Genomic DNA, 8,522 nt, shown 5'->3' with positions numbered 1-8,522 from the left:
ATACACTGATTTCTATTCTGTTATGTAACGGGAATGTCAGTTACAGTCAGTCTTGTATTTTATATTGTATATACACTGCATACAGGTATGGGATCCATTATCCAGAAAACTCAGAATTACAAGATGGCCATCTCCCATAGGCTCCACTTTCCAAATTGATTTCCTTCTGCAAAAATGAAACAGTACCTTGTATTTGATCCAAACTAAGATAAAATTGATCCTTTTTGGAAGCATATTTGGTTTATTTAATGTTTACATGATTTTCTAGTAGACTTCCAAACTATGGAAGGATCCATTATCCAGAAAACCCCAGGTCCCGAGTATTCTGTATAAGAGGTCCCATACCTGTATTCTAAGTCGGCCCCTTAGCTCAGATAACTGCTGTGATTTAGCAAAAAATAAAATGGCAGTTAGTCTAATTAATCTGTCATTTGTTAATTCAGTAGGCAAAATAAGCATGTTCCTGTGGCAGTACCAGCAGCAAATGTAGATAAATCTAAAAATAAAAAAATAAATGTTTGGTTTGGTCCTAGTTCTTTATATAACTCCCTTAAAATGATTATATATACATAAAAATATCTGCAGTATTGTTCTTTCTACCTCCAGGTTTTAGAATGCATTCTATTTACCATGTATATTTATGGTCCCCCAATTGATAGTGTTCCATTCCAAGATCCCTGCAGGGTTGAATTGAATTGTGTTTTCACCTGGGCAGTGGCCGCAGCATCAAACCTTCTAAACACAAATATACTGAGCAAAAAAACATCCATGATTATTTCATAAAATCCTGCCGTGAATCATAAAAAAGGCCTGTTGTAAATCTAGTGTTTATAAAACAGTGATATAAGCATTTTATTTTTATTTAGCACCATTCAGCTATATAGTGCAATTATCAGGAGGTGAATTGTTGGTTACAATATTATGCTTCCAGCAGTTAAATGCTTTGCTTTACAGCTAACATTTCTGCTCTACTCTTTTCAGTTGCACATTATATTGCCGCCACAGTAATTCTGCAGCTATAAAGGGCAAAGCTATTTTAATGGTAGCTTAAGAGTGAAGAGAGGGATATTCATTAAAGAGAATTTTTAATGGTGGCATACAAAAGACAGTTTCTTTACCTAATATTCAAAATATTCTCTTTATTTTTATCAGCTGTTTGTAGATCTCTGGGAGGTAATTGAAAGCTGCAGGTTGGATCAAAGGTTTGTTTTTATCTTCATGTAATCCTGTACTAGTCCTATCTACAGCTACTTCTACTCTGCAGTGGTGATGGGCGAATCTGTCCTGTTTTGCTTCGCAGAAAAATTGGAAAAACGACAAAAAAATTGGCAAAACTGCGAAAAATTCGCAAAAGTCAATGGGCATCAAAATAATTTTGACGCGAGCGACAATTTTTATAAGCGAGACTATTTTGTGTATTAAAGTCAATGGGCATCTGAAGAATTTTGACGCACAATTTTTATTCGGGTGACAATTTGTAACCACACTATATTTTTTTCCATTCGCTCGACAAATCTTTTTTGCTGTGGCGGATTTTTTGTCTGCAAATTTTTGCTGCAGTTTCGTGAAAACATTTGTGGGTGACGAAATGTGGAAATTCGCTGCAAATCTATGCCTGGCGAATAAATTCACCCATCACTACTTTACAGGGCTATACTGTGTGGGCACTGGGCATAGCACCCCGAAATACAGTTTAACTTGCATGACAGCTTGGAATCATCAAATGCTTTAGTGAAGGCAGACTCTCACATATTTAAAGCTGAACGCTCTGAAATGTAAAGACCAGAACAGAGAAAATTGGAATTTCAGACTTCAGAAAGTCAAAAATGCTGAACTGCATTTCCTAAGTTTCCCCAAACAGTAACTAATAATCATTTATGTAACTGGGGTATTTGAAACCAAGAGCAATTGAAACCACAGAACCAACTTCTTTGAAAATTGATTCCATGGTAAGGGATTTTATTGTACAGCGTGATTTCATTCTGGTAATTGCCTCAACATTCAATCCATCAAAAAAGCATATACACATCAAAAATTAACCTGGATGCGCTGTAGTAACAGGCAGGCATTTGCTAATCAATAAAGAAAAACACAACTGCAGATCGTGAAAAAAGAATCATACCAAATGCGTGATTTGCAATAGGATTATATCAATAAAGTGCAATGTACATGTATACTCATTTCTATCATTATAAGTGTTAAAATTGTCTTTTAGCACTTCCTCTTGCAAAACAATGCAAGACATTCCCAAGCTGTAACACTACATAGAGATATATAGACAACAACTATGTATAATTAAACAAGATGAATGCACCAATTTCCACCCAGAGTTTCCTTTTCCTTTGGCAAGCATGGACAGGAATGATTATTGCAATTTTTAACATAGAAGTGATGGGCACTAGTGATGGCGAATTTGCGCCGTTTCGATTTGCTGAAAAATTGGGAATTTCCAGTGAAATTTGCGAAACAGCGCAAAATTTGCGAAACAGAGCCGGCATCTCGTTTTTGACGACGGTATCCGTTTTTTTTACTCCGGCCAGCGAATTTCCGCGCCCATTTCGTTAATTTATTCGCTGGCGGCGAATCGCGCCTGCCAAATAAATTCACCCATCACTACTTGTCTCTTGTCTACTTGGTTGAACAGGGTGCAGTTGATTCATATGTGATTATTCTTTTTAAACTAGGGAGGGGAAAAAAAATAAAGGAAAGACAGAGCAGGAAAGGAAAGAAAGGAAAGAAAGTAGATGAAAGGAAAAGAAAGGAAGGAAATACTTTTTTTCCCTTGTGTTATATTAAAGCCAATCTCACTCTCCCTAAAGGTCATATTTACTGCCTCTGGATGACAAAAACATTGCAGGAGAAGTTAAGTTCCAACTGCCAGCTGTTATCATCGCTTCCAGATGCCAAAATCTATTCCTCAGACCCCAGTGTGATGGATTTACTTATCTTCACACATCACTCATTGGTTGGGTTAACATTATCACAGCAGAATAAGTAATCTCTTCTGCTTTGATATTATCTTTCTTTTAATCAGGTTTTAAATAAAATATTCAATATTCAGAAATCAGCAATAGCTTAAATATGAAAGTGCTTACATCAGACCTTATGTTATTCACAGACAGTTACATGGCACAGTAGGTCTCATCTACGTTGCACATTTGTCACAAATAAATATCTGCTCAATGTATCATTTTTATTAGAACATAAATCTCTTTTCCCGGTTCTATCTGGTAGTGCAAGTTAACAATGTTTAGAATTATGCTGCCGGGTTTTTCAATTGGAAACATCTTGTTTTGTAAAAGCACAGTGAAGCCTGTATATTTCCCAATAAAAGCTAAGTTTCATAAACATCCTACAAGCAACAGAACCAAGATTTAAAACTGTGTCATCTTTTGAGTTTAAGACTTGAGGCAGCTGGTCTTAATTTAGTAAGAACCCAAAAGAGTACATAAAAATAGGAAAATGAGAGAATTCCCATATACAAGTAAGAAAGTGAGTATGTGATGATTTGTGTACTGGGATACTCTGAATGTGAATATTTAGTTATACTGATAATCATAATAACTTTTTTTTTACATATTTTTATAAGATGAAGATACAGTTTTAATTAGTGATGAGAGAAACTGGCTCGTTTTGCTTTTCCGGAAAATCTTCAAAACCTGCTGAATTTTGCCAGAATTTCCCTAAATGCATTGAGAGATGAACATTATATTAACATTATAGTTCAAGTATTTATAGCTTTGCAGTAGCAAATACAATGTCTTTGTCAAAAATACTCCTTCCCACTATGTTACAATTGTTCTTCATTTTGAAACAAATGCTCCCAATATTGCCAATTTCTTCCAAAAATGGGATAGCTTCTTAGACAGATGGGAAAGGACTGGGGAGGGCTCGTTTCTTATTGGTTGATGTGGAAAGCAAGGGGTGCATAATAATCACTTAAAGGGATCCTGTCATCGGAAAACATGTTTTTTTCAAAACGCACAATTCAATTTTGAAATCTGACATGGGGCTAGACATTTTGTCAATTTCCCAGCTGCCCTGGTCATGTGACTTGTGCCTGTACTTTAGGAGAGAAATGCTTTCTGGCAGGCTGCTGTGTTTCCTTCTCAATGAGTCTCAGTGGGACATGGGTTTTTACTATTGAGTGTTGTTCTTAGATCTACCAGGCAGCTGTTATCTTGTGTTAGGGAGCTGTTATCTGGTTACCTTCCTATTGTTCTTTTGTTTGGCTGCTGGGGGGGGGAGGGAGGGGTTGATATCATTCCAACTTGCAGTACAGCAGTAAAGAGTGATTGAAGTTTATCAGAGCACAAGTCACATGACTTGGTAAATTGACAATATGTCTAGCCCCATGTCAGATTTCAAAATTGAATATAAAAAAATCTGTTTGCTCTTTTGAAAAATGGATTTCAGTGCAGAATTCTGCTGGAGCAGCACTATTAACTGATGCTTTTTGAAAAAAAAATTCCCATGACAGTATCCCTTTAAGCAGTTTTTCTGCATTTTTTTACCCAAAACACCACTTTTTTAACAACTTTATTATATTATAATATTATATATTGGCTAGCATTTGATTGCTAGATAGATTTGAACCTATTTTTTTGGGCAGTCAATATAAACTTTACAATAAAGTTTATAATATCATGCACCCAATACAATTCTATCTAGCATCGCTCTAAAGTTTTTCCCTTATCTCCCTGCCTTAAGAATGACCTCTTGTCCTGCTGCATCTTTTGTACTGAAAAATATATCTAAACTCATTAAGCATCAGGAAATGCTATTTAGCTGGAAGTAGTTTCACTTGCAATGCTGGCAGGCACTCACCAGCTGGCCTTTAAAATGAACAATGGGTTTTTACTTGAATACTTATTGAATGTATTTCTCTTTTGTAACTGGGTCAGGTTATGTGGTATGAAATTACAAAATGTATTATTGCTTGTGCTATCTGAAAGTCAGCGTTGACGAAAAGGATGAAATGCATCCTCTTATGGGACGAGGCAGATGGTCCCAGCTCGCTTTCATGCTTGGTCAGGTGTTATTAATCTATGACCATTGAAGCAGGTGGCAGTTAGAAATGCTACAAATATTTCCAAGTTACCTAGAGCTCTATGCATGTAGAAATGAAAATACGAAAACATAAGTCATACACCCCTCTCAACCATCACCTGCGTACAGTATTTCAATTAATGCTAACATTTTTGTCCCATAGGAAAATAATACAGACATGTGTCTAAGCTCTGGAAAAAAATATAGTGTGGTTACAAAGGAATAGACTTCCAAGCGGTTTTATTCTGATGACATCAATGCAGTTGGTTTATGTTTATCATCTCCAAGGATGAAAGGTGGGAGAACTGTTAACATATTCAGTTCTCGTGGAAATTCTAAACTAAATCAATTTTACTAAAGCCAAGGGTGAACTTTAATCCACCTGGTTATTTTATTAATGGTCAGCCAAGTACAGTAACATGGTGCCCAGACTTAATTAATGCTACAGAACAGACTGAAAAATGTTATACATTTCAAGCAGGCTGGATTTGTTGCATTTCATTACCATCAAAGCTTAAAGCCCACGAGGCATCAAACCCCATGACGATTCACAGAACTGTCAGACAAGGATTGGTAAACCTGTTCAGGCTAATCATTATTATAAAGAAAATATGCAAAGTATGTTTTATTTTTTGTTGTGTTTTTGGAAAGTTTATATTTTATTGGTGTTCTGTTTGAAGCAGCAGTTACTTTTTCCACATGTTGTCATGCAAAACAAAGATGAATGTGCTGCATTATACATGAAAGATCTGCCTGGCACTTTCATTATGAAGCTAATATTAGGTGCATTTTTCAGAATATTTTTGTACAGGCAGTTTTGTTCCTGAAATTAATCATGGTGGGTGTTTTGATTTGTGATTTTTATTTATTTTCCATATTTCTGTTGATGTTGGCACAGGGGCTTACAGATGGAGAGTGGAGTAGTCTGCTTCGGTTACAACTCACCTATGTTAACTGCCTTAGATTGTTAGTCATTTGAAACTGGTCCTTTTGTCTATTCCCCCTCTGGGCTGTTGGTACTTGAACTGTGAAGTAGTGATGGGCGAATTTATTCGCCAGGCATGAATTTGCTGTGAATTCCCAGCGAATAAATTTGCGAAACCGCCATGAAAATTCACCAGTGAAAATTTGCCGGTGAAAATTCGTCAGTGTAAAAAAAACAAATTTTTCGCCATTTTGCGAATTTCGCTGGAAATTCGCAATTTTTTTGGCGAAGCGAAATTCCCCAGATTCGCCCATCACTACTGTGAAGCAATTACTTGCTGTAATAATCAGCGCACCTCTTTGCTTTCTAAAACATAAGACACTTTTTCATGTGTGGGTCCAAATGATCCAGTGGATCGTGACAGTGTGTACTAATGTGAGAATATGGGATTTTCAAAGACTACACAGAAGAATTATTCAGTGGTTCAGTTGTAGGATGAAAACATTTAGCCTATGATCAGATTACACAAAAATATTAACTTTCTGGGAATTATTTATTAAAGTATGAATGCAAAAAACTCAAAAAAAATTAGGTGTTTTTTTTACAATAAAATCCCAATTTTTAGTGGAAAAGAAAAACTGAATTTCTCGAGATTTATTATTCTTTTTATAGAAAAAGTCAGAATTCGAAAATCCGCCCTCTCCACTGTGTCGCGGTTGTATATACAGTTAGGTCCATAAATATTTGGACAGACTACTTTTTTTTCTAATTTTGGTTCTGTACATTACCACAATTAATTTTAAATGAAACAACTCAGATGCAGTTGAACTGCAAACTTTCAGCTTTAATTCAGTGGGTTGAATAAAAAGATTACATAAAAATGTGAGGAACTAAAGCCTTTTTTTAACACAATCACTACATTTCAGGGGCCCAAAAGTAATTGGACAAATTAGAAAACTGAAAATAAAATGTTTATTTCTAATACTTGGTTGAAACCCCTTTGCTGGCAGTGACAGCCTGAAGTCTTGAACTCAAGGACATCACCAGATTTTGGGTTTCCTCCTTTTTAATGTTCTGACAGGCCTTTACTGCAGCGGATTTCAGTTGCTGTTGCTTGTGGGCCTTTCTGTCTGAAGTTTATTCTTCAACAAGTGAAATCCAGCTCAATTGGGTTCAGATTAGGTGACTGATTTGGCCATTGAAGAATATTCTACTCCTTTGCTTTAATAAACTCCTGGGTTGCTTTGGCTGTATGTTTTGGGTCATTATGAAACGCCTCCCAATCAATTTGATTTAGCTGGATTTGAGCAGACAGTGGGGCTCATTTATTAACGCAGCGCAGCGCTAAAAAGAGCGCAGAGGCCTGAGATGTGCCCAGCGCATGCGAGTATTTATTAATGTAGCACATAAACTGCGATTTGTGCGTTGATGTAGACGCAGACAGGTGCGACGCGTGAACCTGCGGTTAAACTCTCGCAATGTCTATAATAAATTGTGCGCACTTTTTATTAACGCAGTGTAGCGCTAAAAAGAGCGAAGAGGCCTGAGATTTGCCCAGCGCATGCGAGTATTTATTAATTGTGCGGTGATGTAAACGCAGATAGGTGCAATGGTGCACCTTTATGAATGCGCTGGTTTAAATATTTGCGTTGTATATGGCGCAAACTGCGTCCATTCTGCCGCATCTGCGTCTCTTCCTGTGCTAATAGTTTCTTTGCAAGGTTGTTTTGCCTACATGACAGTCTTAGGAACCCTGATCAATACAACTGTATTGGGGGGAAAGGCTTTGTTAATATGCACTTTTCAGGGGTTGACCTTTCAGTTAACTTTTAATATAATTTATAGAATGCTATAGACAATGTGATATTGGTTTTTATTTTGTAATAGTTGTGGGGTTTGACTTATTTAGTTTTTATTCAGTATTTCTATAGGTTGCAGTTTTAGGAATCTGGTTGCTAGGGTCCAAATTACCCTAGCAACTATGCATTGATTTCAATAATATATAGATATAATAATTATCTAAAACAAAATATTTGTAGCTTTACACAGCATGTGTTTCATGGGATGACTCCAATTTGAATACTGAAAATAGTTTTAATAACTTATACAATTATCGATACCATGCACATCTTCAATTGGTTTTAGTTTTTTATTTTTATTAGTTTTACAGTTATTTGCTTTTTTTAAAGTTATCTAAAAATCTATTTTAAAGGTCAACCACCCCATTAATGGACAATGCCTTGCTGTTTCTAAATGCCATTATTATCTCTTTTGTAAAAGTACAAAGGGGGGTCCAAATAGTGCCATGTCATGCTTGCTGAGCACTTGTGTCTCCCTGCATGATGGGCTTTGCATTAAGTAGCAAGTTAAAGGACAAGTAAGAAAAGAAAAGGTTACTATACATATTAAAGATACCAGTAAGTGCAATGATTTTTTAAAAACGTTAAGTAAATTACTGTAACTCCGCTTATGCTTATCACGAGAAAAGGCGAAAGGCCAACAATCTATTGTGCAATGCTTGATTACTAGGGATGTAGCGAACTGCCGC

This window comes from Xenopus laevis, chromosome 5S (genome assembly GCF_017654675.1).
Source record: "Xenopus laevis strain J_2021 chromosome 5S, Xenopus_laevis_v10.1, whole genome shotgun sequence".
In the NCBI taxonomy this organism is placed as follows: domain Eukaryota; kingdom Metazoa; phylum Chordata; class Amphibia; order Anura; family Pipidae; genus Xenopus; species Xenopus laevis.
This window is presented reverse-complemented; position numbering follows the sequence as displayed.